At 41.4% G+C, this 20,715-nt stretch overlaps 1 protein-coding gene across 1 annotated transcript in view; it reads right to left on the bottom strand.

The window, feature by feature from the left end:
* Nucleotides 1-20,715, bottom strand: part of LOC144246307 (uncharacterized) — a 135,040-nt gene that overhangs the window by 11,423 nt on the left and 102,902 nt on the right. Inside the window, exon 13 of the mRNA XM_085569101.1 lies at nucleotides 5,167-13,842. The gene's annotated coding sequence lies outside the window, so the exon portion shown is untranslated. The remainder of the gene's footprint in view (nucleotides 1-5,166; nucleotides 13,843-20,715) is intronic.

Genomic DNA, 20,715 nt, shown 5'->3' with positions numbered 1-20,715 from the left:
TACAGTTCATTTTCTCTTGCAGAAAAACAGCCACATAAAATGTGAGAACTCCAAAATTATTTCATTTAGAAATACAGTGTTCGAATCATATATAGTCTGGTACCATAAAGTTGTATAATGACCCTTGGGAAAAAGTAAGTTGACCTCTTCCTGTTCAAAAGATACTTCATTATGTGTTTTAGTAATTGCTAATTTGTTCCCAGTTTTATTGGTGAGACCAATTTTATTGGTGTGAGGATGATGGTTGAAAAACTAAATTCACTTTTTGTAAATTGAAATTGGGGTTCAGCTCATGTTAGATTTTCAAGATGAATCCTGTCTTTGGTAGAGAAAGATTTGTGTCACAGAGCTTCAGTCAGATTGTAGTGTTTTGACTTTAAAACACCCAAAGTTGACAGCATCTACTCTTGTTTATCTCTAGACAGGCCTCTGGTATGGGTAAATCCATTTCTTAGATTTGTAGGAGGTGCTTGCAGGGGTTGCTTACTCTCTTTCTGATGTAACTTGCTGACATAGAATACATGCTATGCTCATCCCTCATTCTTGCTGCTATAGACAGGAAGACCTAGAAGCTGGAACAGATACGGCTGTGAGAGCAAAAAAATAATCCTTGTACTCATCAGTCTTAATTGAGTTCTGGTTCCTAGTTAATTTGTGTATCATAACAAGAAAGGAACATTGAACAAGCAGAGATTCTGGTTCAGCTGAAATTCATATTCAGCCTGGCTGGGATTCTGCTGAGGCAGAGCTGAGCTGGAACTGAACCAGAAAAGCAGTTGAAGAAAGAAATAATGAGCAATTCTGTGGCTAATGTGGTTTACAGGACAAAAAGTATTATTTTCTCTATTAATTTGCAGCTAACTGTGGCATGTGATAAAGCCCATGCCCCATAGTCCAGAGGCCATGCTGGCAGAGGACTGTCATTCAGAGCCAGAAGTGTGTTTTAGCTGCACAGTAATGTCAGTAAGTGTTCATCTCCTGCCCTCCTCTCCAGCTGTAAACAGATGTTCCAGGAAAATGAGGGGTTCAGATGTTACTGCAGGTACAAACTGCAGTTCTGCCCAATGAGAATCACAGGTAAAGCTGTAACACAGCTCTGAAAGGGCCCTGGATTAACAAATATTTATACTGATTGGAGCACAAGTTTAAGTCGATGAGGATGCACCTTTTGTGTTACTGGCAAGGTAACACTGAGCAATCCTGGCGGTTGCAGGAGTATTTGGAGTTGTTTTAGGGATGTACAAAGAGGTGGTGTGAGTCCAGAGGGGTTTGAGCTTCCTGTCACAAGCAGCCCCAAACCCTGCAGGGTGGGTAGAGCACACACACATGTCCCACTGAAAGACACAGCAATGACATCTCACCCATATCTCAAAACACTACGTGGGACCAGGGGAGGCATCTTGAGCCAGGTGCCCACACACACTCAGGCCAAAGGGGCATCCCCTCAAAGACAAATTTCCAAACGCTTTGGTTCAGCCACTTCTGGGAACCTCCTCTATGCACAGCTTTTCACAAAAAAACCCCACCACAATTTGAGAGGCTCTTTCTTCCTACACAGGCTGTCAAATCTCCATCCTTGCACTAAATCAGCCTTTCTGGGTTGCCTGTCTCATGTGGCTTTATGTTGTCTGTTAAGCAAATTAATATACTGTTCTTATTGTTTGCATTTTACATATTTTTGCAGCCTTCCCAGAAAAAGCTGACACGTTACTGCACTTCACCAAACTGTACTTTCTTCCACGTGTTCTCACCCACAGAGACATTGTGCTGTTTTTCATTGTCATATTCAGGCCCAATGTAGTTTCTCTCCATAAATGCTTCCAATGAAACCTAAAACATCATCACCTGTTGCTCTGCACTGTATAAGGGAGAGTAAAAAGCCTGTACGTGGTGACCAGCCCCAGAAGCTACTCCTGCTGGTGGGCTGGGGCTGGGTTTATAAGCACAGAAACTCAGTATCTCCACCCTTCTTCCTGGGTTTTATCTGGCACTGGTACTCCTACTCATACCAGCCAGTTTAGAGCATTGATGAGTTAAATTACAGTGACTTTGTGGAATGATTTTAACTTAATCAGCCAGTATAAAATTAGTGGCTTTTCATATACCTGTGATACTTGAAGAGTTAGTTAATTTTCCTTTATGGAGAACATCTGGCTGGTAGCAAGGCAGAGATTATAACTTCAGGGAAGGCTTTTGCTTATATGCTGAAATAAGATATTTTCCTCTACAGCTAATATTTGCCTTTTTTAGCTATTTTGAGGTAAAGCAATTGCTTCCATCTTTCCTATCCCCACTCCAACTCTTTATGTTTGAGGTGTATTGTAGTTTATTGTTCCCCAAGCAAGAGCAGCAAAATCATTCTCAAGTCTCAACTGATGCTGTGCTTCTAGAAAATTTAAATTTTTATAGTAATGGCCTTCCACTCTTTCTTATGGCAGTAATTTTGGGATCTATAAACACTGACATCTGTATCCAAAGTAAAAGAAAATTTGAAATACTGGAAGGATCCTTTAAGGAATCTTGACAGCTTGTAATTTCCTTTTGCAAGTTCCTTGCTGCTGCAGTTTCTCTCTGTTAGTATGAGCCAAAGCAATTGAGTTTTTTATACTTCCTTGCTGCTTAGGACATTTCTGATCAGTGGCAGCCAGCTGGCCAGTGACTTTACCTATCCATCTCATATTTCTGAACATTACATGTGGGTTTCCTGATTTACCCAGACACTGTAGGAGGACATCTATTCTATAACATTTTCCCCCAACCAGACTTGTTATGCATTTTTACCATGAGCATCTCACTGTGCCTTTTAAGATTTCGTGCAGAGAAATTATTATTGAATAAACCCTTAAAGGGTTAAAATTAAATGTGAAAGGATAAAACTAAACCAAGCAGCTAAAACTGCTCACATCAAAGCCAATACAAACTAGCCTCCACTGGGGACTGAAGGAAGTAGTTTTGTAACTCAGATTTTGGGGGGAAAGGAGCACAAAGTCAAAACAGAACTGCTGAAAGGGAAAGTAACTTCTATCAAAGAGCATCTTTATATTAAGTCAGTAACACTTGCTGCAAAAGAATCAAAACTTTGTATAAAGGCACTATTGTACATGGAAAACTTGTTAAATAAGTAGCAAGTGAGGAAGGAAGATGTTAAGGCAGAATCATACTGGGGATTTGCAAGTCTCAGCTAATGTTTCAATGCTGTTCTTTATAATTTGTACTGCTTCTTTAGAGACTTTATTAAACAGAACTTTCTTATATTCTAGATGCCTCAGTTTCTACCTTTTGCCAGGGAGCTTCATGTGCATCTCGCAGATTCTCAGACAAATCTGACAACTGAAGCTCTACCCCAGATTCCCAATGTTTGGACGCTGAAGAGTTTGTTTTGTAGTTGGGATGCATCTGTAAATATAACACTTCCACATTCATCCATCCATCCCTGCTGCAGTTCCTGATCATTCTCCAGCTTCTCTTCAGATCCAGATCAAGTTTATTTCAACTTGATGATTTATATTAATCTAGTATTTAATTTTTCTTTCTTGCCATCTTTAATAGACACACCAACAGTCCTGGCAGTGCTGAAACATGATCCTCTGAGCAGCTTCCCCTTGTTTCTCCCAGTTCCTCCCTGCCAGTTCCGTTGTACCTCCACCTCCTGTGGATGTTTACACCTGCAAGTCAGAAACTGTGTTTCTGAAACCTCTTTTCCCCCGACTGTTTTCCATGACTGGCTCTTTCACATAAGGAACTGAAAAGCTTTGACAGGTGCTGAATATTGAATTACAGATCCTTCTGCTTGGTTTGCAGAATCTCACACTATTAAGAGTTCAGATACTGCTTGAGACAAACTCTCACTTTGCAGACCAATTCAAGTGGAGTTATTTTAAGCCAATGTTATAACAGTTATACTCTGTTAACTAGAAGATGCCCCACTGAGCAGGAGGAATTTGTATGTTGAAAAAATCAAATCAGATTGATCAGGCTCAGCTTCAGACTCTCTTCAGCATCAGATTTCTATCTTCTTACTAACTAAGCCAACTCTTTCACTAGAGGTTCACTTTGCCCCAGCTCAACTAATTATTTTTCCAACATGATCATGTTGCACATCTACAATCTCAGTTGAATTTCTATCACACGTTGAATCATTCCCTGTGCCTTTCCTTCCTTCTGCTTCTAATTTTCTATTCTCAGGATTCCCTTCTCCTTTAAGAGAGAATGGACAAGTATCACCATGAGGGTTTCATTCTTAGCTTGGCTGGCAGCACCTTTAGCCCACTAAAAATCTGCTTTAGAATCAGGCTGGACTCAGTTTAGCATTCAAGGCATTAATTACAATCACCAACTCATTAGTCCACATCCAGGCCTCATTCTGCCTCCAGGATCTCCTGTACATTAGGCAATGCAAACTTAAAACAGATAAACAAATAAATACTTTAGCACACTGACTCTATCATTCAACCAAAAGGAATGCAAAAAGAGTTAGGTAGAATTTTCTCCTCAGAATGTCCATGAAATTTTGTGTTTTACAAAATTTTACTATGCTTCAAATATTGGGATTTGTTATATGATTTGAACTAATACTAATTTCTCACTGCCTTTTTTCTTTTTTTTTTTTTTTTGAGGTCTCATCTTTGTATAAGAGCCATGCAATAGAAGAGAGTTAATCTCTGTTTCTAAACTTGTTTTGGTATGGGAAAAAATAATTCTGTATATTGAAGCTGAATTTTAGAATTTTTTATCCTTTTATTCCACTATCTGCATTAACATACTGATCAGGCCACAGCTACTCAGGACTTGTTAGGATAAATCTGGAATTTAATGCCCACTTTTGGCCCCCCAGCTCCAGGGAGTCAGGAAGGGAGTCATCAAAACTACAGTGAGGAAAAAGGAGGTTGCATGTTTGTATTGTACCAGGTCTTGCCGTATGTCAAATTATCAGTGATACCACTTATTCAAAATACACAAGAACTGACTGATTTAGGTGCTACACTTAAACATGTGCAGCAGTGTCAGTGTTTCCCAGAGACATTGGTTTTGATGTCATGATAAACAGCACATACTATGAGGAAATAAGCATGAGAAATTCAGTAATCAGATCAAAAATAGAGAGCTGGGGAACATGAGGATCCCAAGGCTACACATCTCTCCTTCTGGAAAAGTGACATCACTCACCCTTCGTGGGATGCCTCTTTGGAGGGGACCTGGAATCTCAGGAGAACACCCATAGCTGAGAGCTTCTCAGGCAAAGCCCAGGCTCTGAAGAACCACACCTGGGAAAGAAATGGCAACACCAATGGGTGATTGACAAAGCAACAAACCCCTTGCAAATTATTTCCAGCAACTAGTTTATTTGTTTTAACCATATTCTGTGTTAAATGTGAGCCACCTGTGAAATTGATTAAGAGGAGGCAATTTTGTGGTAACTGTCAGTGCTGATGTGTGCCTTCCATCTCACAAGAGACCAGGCTTCTAAAAAAAAGATGCTTCAGATGTGGACTCCTGGCCTGTGAAGTTCCCAAAGAACATCTGGGGACCAGTCTGGTTCAACTCGCATTGCTCTAGAAAGGGCTTACAGTGCGAGCAGCCACAAGCAGCTGGAGACTGGAGAGGATGTTGCTCTGGAAGCTTAGAAGAGCAGGTGAACTATTACACAAACTGCTGTGTGACTTCCAAAAAGAAACAGACCACCAGCATCCCCCCCAGGTAAACCCAACCATAGGAACCTTGCTACAGCCCTAGGCTAGAAGAGAGATAAATTCCTTTCCTCACATGGAGAGATAATGATAAATCTGAATGAAAGGGAGCATACTGGACCTTGTTTTACTCATGGAGAGAATGATCCTGTAGCTGGAGGGGATTACAGTGCTCACCCCAGAGAGAAAAAGCTCCTGTTCTTCACCTCTAGTTCAAGACCAGGCTCTCAGTAGTAGTCACTGGCTCAGGAGTCAGTTGTTGGCTGTAATTACAGGTTCCCTCTCCCTTGCCAGCTGTTTCACTCTGCAGTTTGAGGCAGAGTTTAAGGCAGGCTGTGGTCCTGCAGGTGACTCCATGCAGCTCTACCCTTGTGCTTGAGATACCTTGCACCTGCTGCAGGTCTCACATTGTCCCTCTGCAGGCTAAGGACAAGGCCTTTTTTTTTCTTATGTGCTACACTTTAGGAATAATTGATTAGTATCTGTAAATAAAGCTATAAAGTAGAGCTGCATTTTCCTTGTCCCACAGTCCTAGCATGGAATCAGGCACAGCTTTTGCCCCATGTCTCCATGAAGCACTCTCACAAATGATTCTCCTCCAGCACTGAAAACAGAGGAGCTCTGCATGACACCACTGACCTGGAAAACCCTCAGCTGCTGCCACAGCAAGAAATGTCAGGAGACAGAAAGCCTGCCTGGATGAATGTGGGGTTCCTACCTACCCTGATGCTGTGTGTCTTTCTGGCACTGTGTCTAAAACTCAATTCACTAGCTGCATTTTGGGATTTCCTACATGTGCTAAATCATAACAAAAGACATCCGCTGATGGCAAGGTCTCTGGGCTCAGAGGATTATGTGGGGTAGGGCTGTCTGAGACAGCCCAAATCCACTTGAGACTGAAAAGGTGAGAGCAGTAAATAAAAGGAAATCCTGGATCACCACGTAGTGTTCAGCTCCCACACTTTGACCTCCATTGGTCCCTTCTATATTTTGTTAAGATCATATTTCTTTACGTGCTGCCTGGCTTAAAAGCCATCATAAATCTGTGTCGTGCAGCAAGAATAACAGGGAAGGCACCATGTAATCCAAGGCGCTCTAATTCCATCCCAGGCACTCAGAGGGAGCTGTAAATCAGTTTGGAAAGGCCTTAGATGGGAGAACTGGGGGCAAGGCTGGGAAGGCAGCTGCAGCCTGGCCCCTGCCACTGGAGCCCATCTGCCCTTGGGCTGAGGTGAGCACAACTGCCTCAAAAATAAAGGGTTCTGATGTCTCCAGACTTGAACAGTGATCAAACTACTTCAAATACTCTTTGGGGAGAAGTGCACCTACCTGGCTTTGGTGGGAGCAGGCCCTGGCCGCTGCTCACATGTGTCCAGGTTTGCCTCCACCTGGCATCACCTGGGGAAATCAAACACCACACCTGGCTGGGCTCACCTGTGGCCAAGCCACTCATGTCCCAGCCGCAGACATGCTCTGGGTCAGGGAAAGCTCCACCAACATCGTGAGCCTTCCACAGCTGTATGTGAGTGATGGATGGTTTAGGGTGTGTGCCTACACTCTCACTCAAACCCACGGAGATGTAGCTCCTCCAGTGGAAATTTGGGAAGAGCTGGAGCTAGGGATATGCTACCATATTCTAGACAGTAAAATCTCTTTTTCTTTGCTCTAGTGGGAAAAAACTTTGAAACTGTGGAAGCTTTCCAAGGGAGACTTTCCTAATAATAATTTTGCTCAAGTTAAAAAAAAAAAAAAAAGGTGAATAAATTTTTGTTTTTTTTCTGCCAGCTAGTGTAATATGATAGATGTAATATTTTTATGAAGTTTCTTTGTGTTACGGTTAAAACTTACTACATTTTGGAAAAGATGAATTACAAAGGGGAATGAAATGGGAACACATTTGTCCATTTGAACTACCAAACTCAGACTCTAAGTTTTACTAAGATGCAGGAATAAGAGGTAAATTATTGAATCTTGGACTATCAATAATTTTATTCTACCCACGGTAAAAAGCAAAAAAGAGGGGAGAAAAAGAAAATACAACCAAAGTTGTGGCCATGTTGCAACTTTGGATGAAAAAGTTGAATAAAAAGGAGGAAAAAAGTATGTTGCAACCATGAGTATCCTATGCCAAACCTCAGTGGAGGTCACTGGAATGAGCCAGCATGCCAAGCCTAAATAAAAATAGGACCTGTGGGATTCCCCATCTGATTTTCAAATAGTCACTGCTACACTATCATTTGTCAAGTTTGCAGGGTAGCTTTTTACCAGATGTGAGAAACACAGTACCAAATCCGGGCTGAAGCCAGAGAGGAGTGTATCCTTCCACACGGGAATAATCTGCTCATGAAGGACTGTAAAGTCCGAGACTGGTCTGAAACCTCCCAGATCCCTGAGTGCAGTGAAATATGTTTTCATAATTTCACCACAAGTGAGACATTTTTGTCACCAAAAGCAAGGTGTTCAAAGGATCTGTCTTACTGTGTAAAGGAAGGGTTAAACTGGCTTTTATTCCCAAAAGAGAAATGCCAATTTATCGTATCAGGAACAATTTTATTTTCAGTTTAGATGTTTACATTAAGAACCATCTAAGAGAGGTACTTTTATTTGTGTTATTCAAAGTGCATCAAGTGTTTCTCACTCTCTTCCAAGTGTTAATTAACACCAGATATTAATGTGTAAACTGCTGCTAACTTTCAGCTGATTGAGAAACCTTAACACACGTTGTTTCTTTAATAAAATCTCACTTAGGGTCCTTGAGAATGGAAATATTATTGTTTACATTTGTATAAGCAAGCTGGACAGGGAAAACCTGGAGCAAGAATCTCTGGAACATGAACATAAGACACATCAGGGAACTCATTTGCAACTGTCTCTTAAGCAGGTTCCTTGTTAGGATTTGATTTGTGTTGAAGACTAGGCATAAACACTGTCCCACAACCAAGCAAGTCTTTATACCATCAAGTGCTTAGCATGACTGGTGCTCATTACTTTTAATTGTAGAACAATTGAAAGCGTCCATGCGACTTAGGAACACAGACTTATTTGAAAACCAGTGGATATTTTGGCCTAGGTTTTTGATACCTTTGTCTTGCTTTGTTAAGCAGTGCTGGTGCTGATTTTTTTGTGAAATCTGAGCATGAATGTCACTGAATCCCATATCTTCACAGACATCTTCCCAGGCTCTCATCTCCCAGTTTTTGTAATGGAAGTTAATACCTGGATGCCTTCATGGAAAACCATCCATGAGTCACATGGATCAGAACAATGCCAATATAGCTTTGAAATGTTTTGTTAATGTTCCTGTCATTCAAGCATATTGTGCTGCTCTTAGGGCTTGGCAGTTTGGGCCACCACAATAAGAAAGAGCTAAAGCTCTTAGACAGCATCCAAAGGAGGGGCACAAGGATGGTAAAGGATCTGGAGGGCACATGTGAGGAGTGGCAGAGGGCACTTTTCTGGAGAAAAGCAGATTAGGGGGGACCTCATGGCAGTCTGCAGCTTCCTCCTGAAGAGCAACTCCAATCTCTGCTCTCAGTGACCAGGGGCAGGACCCGAGGGAGTGGCTGCAGCTGGGTCAGGGGAGGGTCAGACTGGATATCAGGGAAAGGTTCTTCCCCCAGAGGGTCTTCATAGGTGCATAGCTGCATGTTCATGTCATCAGTGCACTTACTGGGGTCATCTGCAAATGTCTATCTTTGCTTTAGTGTTTTGCCAAATTTAGTAAAAACTTTTACACTGGGTAACTGGTTTCAGGAATAAGGAGGTTCGTTCATGTTTAGAAACCCAACAAAACTGTAAAAGCCTTGAAAAGGTAGAAGAGGCAGAACACTTCACACATCCACAGTGGAGATCCAAAGCTCAGTGGTGGCTTCAATGTCAGAGAGCTGCTTAAGGTCTTCTTTGTACCTTCTCTCAAAATACCATGCACTTTCTCCAGGACACAGAAGGGAAGCTAATAACTGAAATCCTGGCCTCAGAGGATTCCCACCAATTTTTACCTGGCCTGTTATATGCAAATGTACAACCTTTGTTCCAGCAAGATGTATTAAGCTTCTGCTTGTCAATGAATACTTGCTGGCACACTAAATCAAAGAGAGATGTCCAAGTGGATACACACTGTATAGAAGCATATGCCATGACACACATTTCTCACATTTCATCATATGTGATGTTATGTGTACTCATGATTAAGCTCTTTCCTCATACCTGATGTGTGCAACAAACAGCATGTCACCTCAAGAAGTGGTAATACTGACTGGAGTTTTTTTTAAAAAAACCCCAGCTTTTCTGCCCTTGTGATTCCAGCAGGCCAAGCTGCTGCTTACATTTGGATACAAACAATTTTCAGTCTGCAGTTCTGGAAAATACTCAGTACCCCTGAGTTGTGCTTTCATGGTTCTGGTGGAGTGACATTAGCTGTAATGACAGCCACTGCTAAGGACACCCCTGATTATCTGCAGGCTCACAAGCTGCCAAGTACAGGCACATGGTTTTGCATTTACAGTGATTCTAGAGAGGAGAACACTATGGATATTTTTGGCCCTTTATTTTAATGGCATTGCCAGAATGACTTGAATCTGAAAACTCACAGCTCATTACCAAGAGCAAAATGCTGACCCAGGCAGAGCCAGAAGATTTGAAAACTACTTCAGAGTTGAGATCTAGCAGGCTGCTGTAGAACATGGACAGCATTTTTCCTCTGTTAACACCATTATTTACATGATGCAAGACTGTGCTATCCAGACTGTTCTGCATCCTGGAGAGCAGCAGGATGCTTTAGGTTTCACACAAAGCAATCACTGCCCCAGCTTGTCTCACACTGCAGCCCTGAGACTGCAAGAAAGAGCTCAGGACCTGCAGTGCTGCATTAAGAGATGTACAACCAGAGAAATGGAGATTAAAACCAGCAACAGTATTGCCCGTTCTCTTGTGGGCATTTCAGACATGTACCAACATTTCCTCCTGTACAGACAGCCTTTATATGTCTCTATGAACCCCAGTCAAAAAGCCTTTCAAAAATTAAAGGTGTGAACAAAAGGCCCTGTTTCCAGGTGTTGAATAACCTCAAATACCACCTGACTCCAGATAATGTATGGTATTTTTGGACCAGACAGGCAATAAAATACCCACTTTAGCTTCTGCCTGTATCATGAGTTATTTCATTTGCTTTTGCTGTGCATGTCACAGCTCTCCCAGCTAGAGATGAGGGAAAAGCTTCTCAGGGAAGGCAGGCTTGCCTTTGTGTAGCAGGGCAGACAGAAACACAGGTTTACAACTACCTTCAGTTTTGACTCCAGTCTACAGTATAAACAAAATATACATTAATGGTTATACAAAACCAGTCTGATACCTCTGGTCTCAAGGCAATCTTAAGGTTTACAGGACTCCTATTTTTGGGTGTATTTTGCACGTGGGAAAACAATTTCTATGTCTACAACCAAACTCAGCACCTTGTTGTTCAATTCCCTTTATTCCACCCATTTTTCTTGTGAGGCTCTAGAGTTCATATTCTCAAAATATTTTTAATGACCAAACATTTTTTGTCTGTAGTTTTCCAGATGCAAATAGTATTTTTCAGATAGCAGAGAATTCTTTTGGGGCACCAAACATCATTAAATGAGCCTGTTATGAGAAACTGAGGGACTAAATAGGATGTCTGGTTTTGGTTTTTTAATTCTCATTCTTGATTTTCATTGCTACAGCTTTTCCCTTGCAATGTAACCTTACCTGCTGAAGAATGTTGTGTGACTTAACCCAGTACTCTTTGTAAAACACTGCAAAATTCCTGAGGGAGAGGTAAGATTGAACTAAACCAGGGTATTGAACTAAACCAGAGTAAAATTTGTTGCACTCAAACTTAGATGTCAAGGAAATACAAACTTCCCCAATGCAAATTTGCAGCATTTTTGGAATAGCTTCCCCCAGTAACTTCATCCCACTCGAACAAAAAATGAAACAGATCAAGAGCAGGGAAACTTTGAAATAAAAAAAAACCAACTTCTTTAATTCAATTTTTCATGATAAAGACTTTAAAAATAGTAATTATTTTGCAGGCAGTTATCAAAAATCTACACTTAAAATCTAAATTTAGAGGTATTAGGGACAGGATAGCAACAATTGTATCTAGACTTACTTTGCTGGTCCTAGAAGTGTATCTCAGGACTGTATTTTAGCTCTTGGTTCTCTGTGAATTAAGACACTGAGGTTGTTATGCTGCCTATCAGGGAAGGCAGTAGGTTGTATAGTTATCTCCTGATTGGGGCAAAATCACTACCCTGAAACCACACAACCTACTACCTCATCCTGTTAGAGCATCACGTGCATCTTCTGAAGGAAACATTTCACCATTTGTAAGTAAATTACCTTATCACTCTCCAGCCCACACATTTCTTAGCCTTAGAAAGGCCATGTATGACCTCAGCCCTTCCCCACAGCTGTACCTGGGAGTCAGACAGAACTGGTGGAGGGACTGCAGAGACAGGAGAACTCCAGTGGCAAACGCTGTCCCTCCCAAACTAGCAGTATGTAATAAAAAAGCAAGTTAAATCAGTGCCCAAAACTGACTGAAGAGACCTCTTACTTAGGGTTCAAGAATTTACCATTTTCAGGGCAGAACGTGACTGACTGGGAAAACATCCTCTTAGGGTTTTGTCCAGGTCATCCCTTTGGAGTTTCTCAAACAGCCTACACCAAGTGGATTTAAACAGCTGCTGAATCAAAAGTACCATTTAATGTTTAATATGAACACAGATGCCACAAAACAAAGGAGAGATGGATCAGCTGTTTCCAAGTGGCCACTCCCATGGCAGTCCCAGACAGCTGTGCGTGAGCAAATCCACTGCGGACTGCGTTGTACCTCTGTGTCCTCTCACTCACACCCCACCTGCTCTCCAAAAATGCCAGAAGGAAATGGCTTTTGAGCCCGAATGGGAAATACAGGAATCTAAACACTGAAAGGACATTTGAGTACAAGAACCAAACACTTAGACAGAGCCAGAGAATGGTACAGTTGAAAAAATATCTGTGTTGTCTTTTGGAGACATCCAGCGCTGACATCACAGCCACTTCAGGAAAGACAGTAGATTGTATAGTTATCTGACAGGCAGGGCATAGCCCTAAAACTATACAACCTACTACCTCACCCCAAAGGACAGTCACATTCTGATCACAGGAAGCACAGGCTGTATTCCCAGACAGCTGAATTGCTTAGTGACAACCTAGAAGACAAAATTTGTCTGGAGACAAATGTTAACAATCTTGAATTTGAAACAGTTTGCTATATACCAGTCAATGTTCTGCTTAATGAGCTCCAGTTCTGTGTTTGGAATGTTTAATAGATTTGCAATTTGTGAAGTCATGTCAGTGACAAGATACACAAGGGAAACAGGATACAGCATTCATTTTTAATAATTGCACTTGTGTACTTCCAGCTCCTACATGACTGTACTTTATCAAACCAGTCTGTCACTTCGGTAAAGGCATCACTATGACTTAGAATGGATGCTGAATTAGAGGGATTGTTTAACATGCTTCCAGATACTTCTCCATACCCTAATGGGGAAGAACTGAGGTTCTCTAAGTGAATTTCCCAAATTCTGCATAGGTAAACCCCAAAGACTGAGCAATGAATTTGGCAAGACTGTGAGGAATTGTGGCCTACTCAGCAATACTCCTAACTGAGCAGTAACCCAGCTCTGAATTGATGACCAAATCAAACACATCCCACTGTACCACACCTTGTATCAGGCCTTGGCTAGGGGGATTAGTAGAACTGCCACTACAGCATCAGCTTCTGCAGCCTTAAACTTATGCTCAAGTTTGAGGGGGTTGTTATTCCCTGCCACCTGGCTTGATAGCTAACAACACTTCCTATTCAGGGTGGATATAAAGAAGGGGGAATAACTGAGATATTAGTCTATATTCTAATATAAACACTGTTTTAATAAACAAGCAAACTTTTAAAACAAACACCCTACCTTAATCAGTGAACTAACTTTTTGCTAGTTAATTAAAGAGTGCAATAAATGCTGCATCCATCAGCCCCACACGGATCAAGGAGAGTTGTTTCACCCAGCAAGTCTCACCCTGAGGTCAGTCACACTGCAGGGTGACGGAAACCATCTGCCCTGGCTTTCAGCATCACCACTGTGGGGATCTGAAAAGAGAGGAGCAAGACAAAACACACATATCTCAATTGCATTTCACTGCACACTGAAACATCTACAAGGTGGGTGAGAGCATGTGCAAAGCAGAGAGCAGCTTCTTTCTCCAGGAGAACCATGCACAGCACCAGCTTTCCCATTTACCTGTTACCACAGCCTATGGGAACTTCGACTCAAAGAGACAGGCAAGAGAAAAGTATAGTGAAAAGAGAATAATTTTTTATTAGATTGACTTGACTATTAGGAGCATTGCAGAGACAGGCAGAGAGAGCTATCAGGTACTTCACCTTCAAGGAACAAACACTTCTAAACAAAGCAGAGAAGGAAGGAGAATGCAGGTATCTGATCAAATTGGATATCAATGCGTTTATCTATAAAGGACAATGTTATGCCATCAATATTAAAGATAATTTTACTGTAGTGGGCTGAGACCACATCCAAAGACGTAACTGGTTGCTGTTAGCTGCATATGGTGCCATTTGCTGGACAGAACAGGACAGGTGAAACTCTGACCATGCTGAGATCACTGCAAGGAAGGAAACACTGTCCAGCCCTGCATTTCACTTCTTGGAACCTCAAAGCCCTTGCAGACCAAACAGGGTGACGTTCTTTCAATACCATACTGAAGGAATACCTTGAGAGTCTTCAACACTTCATCAGTGCAAAACCCCTCCAAACTGGTACCAGAAGCTACTCCTAAGGTCTATAAAGAACCCCTCAGGAAAGCTCTCCAGCAGAAAGCCTGATAGTCTTCTCTATGTACTTATGGGTTTTAAATCTCAGAATTTTCTGAGTACCAGCTTTTTGGCATGGTCAATTACTCTCCCAATAATCCTCTGAAAAAAAAAAACCCTACCCTGTACCTCTGCTTTTTAGACAAGACATTTAAAAAGAACAAGTTCTTTATGGGTGTAATCAGAGATCTCAGTATTTTTCCTCAGAGCTGAGAATGTGAAGTGGAGCTAAACTTTTGTGCAGTTTCAGCAGGGCTGGATGTGTTGCATAGTCACCTCCCAGAAAGTGTTTTCTGTGTAAAATAAACCCTGTGCTTTTATCAATAGAACAGCGTTACATAATATAATTGGAGGAAAGCTGAGTATTGTGTGACTTCAAAGTGTGACTTTTTGTAAGCATCTACTTCATAGTGGAAGTATAAAAACAATGTAGCCTTTCAGAACAGCAACTCTTTATGCTGGATGATCCAGTGAAACCAGTTCAAAGAACCAGTATGGCTCTAAAAGGATACATTCACAGTAGTGAAAACCCCAAACTATCCCACAGGCCCATCCAACTCCAATGACAGGGAAATTTTGGATGAAGAACCTGCATTACAGCTGATCTCAGTGACTCTATGAGACAGAAATATATATCGAAATAAAAGCAACATTCTGGAGTATGTTCTAGCATTTACAGTGGCTGTCTTTAATATATCTGGACTTCACTTCTTACACTTTTAGGAGCAATACTAGGTGGGATACTGGAAAATGTTCATCCCTGTTGAAAAAATGGTGAATTTGAATTAACCATTTCTAAAAGATGCTCTTATTTTCTATGATAATGATATTAGAGAGTATTTTCTCTAGGTGCTGTGCTGATATAATGTTGCCTTAATGAACATTTTCGCACAATAGTAGTTTTTTAATTCATAATGATATTGAGATAATTATTTGTAAAGTACCATAAACTCTGTGTAACACTATTTTCTATAAGATCTGTTATTATGGGTATTAGTAATATTCATTAGCAAACAAAAATGGAAAGGAATGTGCTTTATCCAACACCTAAAATTAATTAGTCTTCTGCTCTCACAAGCTACCCATATTTTTTTAATTGACTGGATCACCAAACATGGATGAACTTTAAAATACTTAATGAAAGAAAAATGCATGTTCATTTTCCTTCTACAAAGACGACAGGCACAAGAAATAGCTATCTGGCAAGAGTTACGTTTCTAGTTTCTAGTTTAACAATTGTTTAGTACTAGGAAAAATATGACATTTCCATATTCCAGCTCTCACAGAAAAATGTCTTGGAACTGATGTTAACAAGTACCTCAGCAGTTACTTTTCAAAAGGCAGGGGGCCAAGTCTGCTATTCCTGTGATGTTACAGGAAAACAGACAGTTTTAAAGCAGGGTTGTATCACTAAAACCTTACTAATGGACAGACTGGGACAGCACAGAACAAGCATTTTGTGATTTCAAGGTACCTTCACCCCAAAACTCGTGAGGATTTACAAAGGCTAAGCCTCCCTGGCTCCCAGGAAGAAGGAAATGCCCCGGCTGTGTTCTCTTGGATTACCAGGGAAGAAGAGGGCTTGGAGGCCTTCTGAGGCAGGCACCTTCCCCAGCATGGCCTGGGGTCTGGATGCACGCCAGACCAGCAGTTTCCCATCTCTCTGCATGCAGTGATGAACTTGTGGCTTCCCAAGTGATGCTCTGCTCCTACAGACTGTTTTTTCACTATTAGAAATGTCACCAACATCTTCAGGAAGAGCATGTGGGGAAAATGGCTGAGGATACCAAGGTGGACACTGCAGCCAAGGGAAACCTCCTGACCAAATTCAGCAGGGCTTGGATCAAGCAGAACTGCCACACCCTTCTTCTGGGGCAGGACTGTGGCAAAGCAGTATTGCAGCAGGTAACTTTCCTAGAGATTTCAGGTAGAGATTACTTAGAGGATTGAATGGTTCAGTTTCCTTGGATTTATGTATGATAAACTCCACACAGTGTATTTTAAAATATATTTTTAACTAAATATAACAAAAATGACACACTGCCTTTATATAGCATGCAAGCTTCAAGAAGCAAAAACACTCTACAAATACAGATGTTGTGACTCCTGTGGAACACATGTACTGCAATCTCACTCATTACTGAAATACAGTTGCTTCTAAAATGGCAAACAACAGCTCTTTCCCCAGTTGTGAAACTTTCCTGTAATTTAATAATACAGGCCAGATTGTGCCAAAACTTAGGCAGGTACAATGGGAAAAACTCACAGGACCAGACCTCCACAGCCTCCTCCATTCAGAGGAGATGCACAGGATTTTCTAAGGTTCAGTTCAGGAGGGCTCCTCCTCTGCACAAGTGTCTGTCTGTCTGTCAGAGCATTAGCTGTGTCCGGCAGCTTGCTCACATCCTCACCTGGGCATTAGCAAGGCCGGGCTGTAACCAGGGGAGCAAATTTATCCTCTGTCTGTCGTGATGAGCACAAAAGGGGGACGAATATTTGCTCATCCATTGGTTCCTCGGTGCTGGAACAGTCACGTGTGCTGTCCTGCTTTGTACAAACCATAGGCAGTTTTGCAGGGAAGCATTTTCCACAGATTCATCAGTGAGACTTTTAAGAAGGGGAGTGTTCACATACTATTGAGATCAACAGTACAATCAACATTACACCCTCCCTTGGCCTCAGTGGCTTTGAAGAAGGCCCTGATTATCCAATATAGCACAATTATGAGACACAGAAGTTCTAAATGACACTTTTGGATGTGCAGCAAGCTTACACATCAAAAAGAATCGAGGGGCCAATGACTATTTTAGGTATTCAGTGAAGCCATTGTCATTATTGAACTGTTTGCAAGTATTTGAGAAAAAGGAGCAGCTGTGAAATGAGTCAGAACTCTCTGGCTAAATGTCTCTGAGCTCTGCAGTACTTTTTGTATGTTTCTGAAGTCTGAACATTTCATGTATGGGGCGGGGGGAAGGCAAGAGAATGTAACAATATTTAAACATACCATCTTAAATAAGTCCATCTCCCATACTGTAGCCTGACTACCAGGCAGACCTGCACAGGAACTTCCTCACTCTTGTGTGGAATCATACTAAAGCCAAGGAAATTCCTCCACAGAAACGACCTTCCAGAATAGTTCTACAATGGTTATCAGAAAATGGGAAGTGCTTAATGTCAGCTGCCCTAACTCCATGACTGGGTGTAGGGAGGTCTGACAAGCAGCAGACCCATGGAGCTGGGGCTGCGTGTGCACCAAAGGTGAACTGCACCACCACAGACATGTTTTACAGGTGTTATGTTAGCATTTCATACACCTGTGAAATGCCTGGAATATTAAACATGCATTAGGGGAAAGACCGTCTTCCATCAAAATACCCCTAATTTTTCTTGGAGGTGGGAACATGTCTTCTGCTTAGGAAAACTGCAGTACCTACACTGACAAAATAGTTATTTTTTTATTGCCTTTATCTCTGTGTTTTGGTTATGAACTAGTCTGAATGCTAGAAGGCCACAAAAGCTGGTATTCCAGAGAATGATGAAACACTTGATGTCTCAAAGCCTCCACAAATACAGAAATTAAACCAGGGCTAAGCACTGGCAGCTTTGTATGTTGTACTTGTGATCTTATGCAAATAAACATTTAAGGAAATATATTCTCTGAAAAATAAGCTGTGAAAGACACAACAGAACTGTTCAGTGTATTACAAGCTATTAGTTTTGTAAGACTTAAAGATCAATCTCCTGTTTTCCTTCCATAATCTTTCCATCTCCTGGCTTCCCAGCTGAGCTGCTGTGCTTGCCCCCACTGTATCCCTGAGCACTCCATGGCAGAGATGAGGACCCCCAGATCCTAAAGCCCAGAAGTCAGGGCAAGTCCAGAGTCCAGGGGAGGTGAAACCTGTGTGGAAATGGCACATCCATCAGGTAAGTGAGATACACCTTATGAAAAACAAATTTTACAGGTACTCTTGCTACCTTTCATGTGTAAAAGCAAAAGTGAATTATCTGAATTATCTGGAAATGAACCCAGCAAGAGGAGATGAAGCTGTGACAAATTAGGGATTGTTTTTAATTAGGAAAAGAACAAAGAGAATGTGTCAGGTTTATTTTCGCTTGGCAGATGGAGATACCAAGAGTAAAAGTGCCATAGAACACTTACAGTATTTCCTAAACATTCCTCAGTTATCTCCATGCTCCTGGGAGGATTGTATTAATGCAGATCACACAAAAATGAAATGTTAATGACAACCCCCAGAAATATTCACTAATTTCAGGATGCTGAGCAATGGACCTTATACTTGAAAGAGCTGAGCTCACCTAACTCAGCTGACACCACCTGGATTTGCCTTAATGTCTCTGAACACAAAACTGGACACTTAAACTGATCACCCTCATCTTTGACTTGATATGTGATGTCCAGCTCTCCAAAACTGCACCTTTCCCACTCCCCCTAAAGCCCTGTGAAAATAAAAACGGGGCACAGCCAATGATGCAGACAACAGAATCCCATTGTTTTGTCTCTCCAGCTAAATACTCAGCCATCTCACCAGCAATTATTTGAGAGATATTTTTAATTCTTTTTGGATAGAAAATACCTTTACTACACAGAAAATCTTATATAAGCCATCTGAATTTTAAGTCAAGTGGATTTGGCTTTTTAGTATCTGCAATTCATACAGTTTCACACCTAACCTATGTTACACCAGTGAGAAAATGATATTTTTTTCAGTTCCTTATAGAAGCTAGGAAAAATTGAATAAAGTCACATCTTCCTTAAAAAATGCCATTCCCAATCTCAGTCTGCTAACTCCTTTTTGGGAAAACTGAATTTTCACTCTGAAATTGATTCAGGTCCTTGAAAATTGTTTTTCTTTAAAAAGACATGCAATAAACTAGTATATGCAAATCCTAACTTAATTAAGCACCAAGAGGAAATGTCTGTCAGGTTAAGCCTCAACAAGAAACTAAAATTCATTTTGCAGAATGCAGCCATGCCAATAATTATAGTTGGTATAAAAATGGCTTCTGGCCTTTCTCCTATAAGGCTTTCATTTAAAATTTTAGCCCTTAGTGAGATCAATCAGCTGACAAGTAGGAGTGAATGAATTAGTGGTCTGGGAGCCAGGAGTAAGTCAAAGCTCCAAATAAGCCAGTGTTAATGGATTTAGACTAAAATTCTGTATTTACATCAATGCACCCTTACATTTGCCATCACCACAAACAGCATAAAGTTACTTGAGTGCTCTTGAAGAAAGAGCTTTATATGATGGCAGACAAGCAAAATCCATCCTTTACAGACTGCTCCATTTGTGATGATCACTTCAGAGCCTGCAGTATTTGAAACTGTGGATAACGTATGGAAAGCTGGCATGAAATCACTGTTCTGTTTAGTATGTTTGTTTTACAATATTGTTAAAAGCCTAAAATTAGTTTCTACTGCAGAGCAATGTTCTGGAGTCTGGACTGCATTTGGGGTTGAGCCAGTGGGCTTGGTTCAACCTGACAGTAAGGCAGCAGAGGCCTGGAAGTCCACAGGCACTAACATGGAGAAAGCATTTGTACAGGCATTGCAAACCCAAGCTGCAGTTCATTTCTGGTTACTTTTGGGGCTTGGGGAGGGTGTGAAGCTATAGACATGATCTGACAAGCTTCCTTGCAAAAGCAAATGTTGTCCCTAGCCCTGTTAAGCATTTTTGTGTCCATCAGGGGACCTCCAGGACTCTGTCACTAGCAAAACTGCCAATTATTGAGCTTCCTCTCTTCTTTTAGTGACTATTTTTCTTTGGTCACCAGCACAGATCCCTGTGCTCTCCAATAGCTTTGTTATCACCCTAGGATGGGATGCTGTCTCAAGCTGTGTTATGATTTCAGAAGCACACACTTGTGCTTTGTTACAATGACTTTGCCTCTGCTCTGAGCAGTTATTTTCCATTCAGAGCATTCCAACGACACTGCCAAGAGCCTTACGCACACACTCACCTAGCCCAGCTTTACACAAGTCTTTCAAAAGCAAGGGGGAAGCACTGAAAGCTGCCATTTGCACACAAGGGCCCTTCTTCCCACCTGTGCCTGCATGATGAGGGGGGGCAAAGGCTTTTGGAGAGCTGGGGTGAGTGGGCAGTGCTGCTGACA

Source organism: Lonchura striata, chromosome 1A (genome assembly GCF_050655825.1).
Source record: "Lonchura striata isolate lonStrDom1 chromosome 1A, ASM5065582v1, whole genome shotgun sequence".
NCBI lineage: Eukaryota > Metazoa > Chordata > Aves > Passeriformes > Estrildidae > Lonchura > Lonchura striata.
This window is presented reverse-complemented; position numbering and strand designations above follow the sequence as displayed.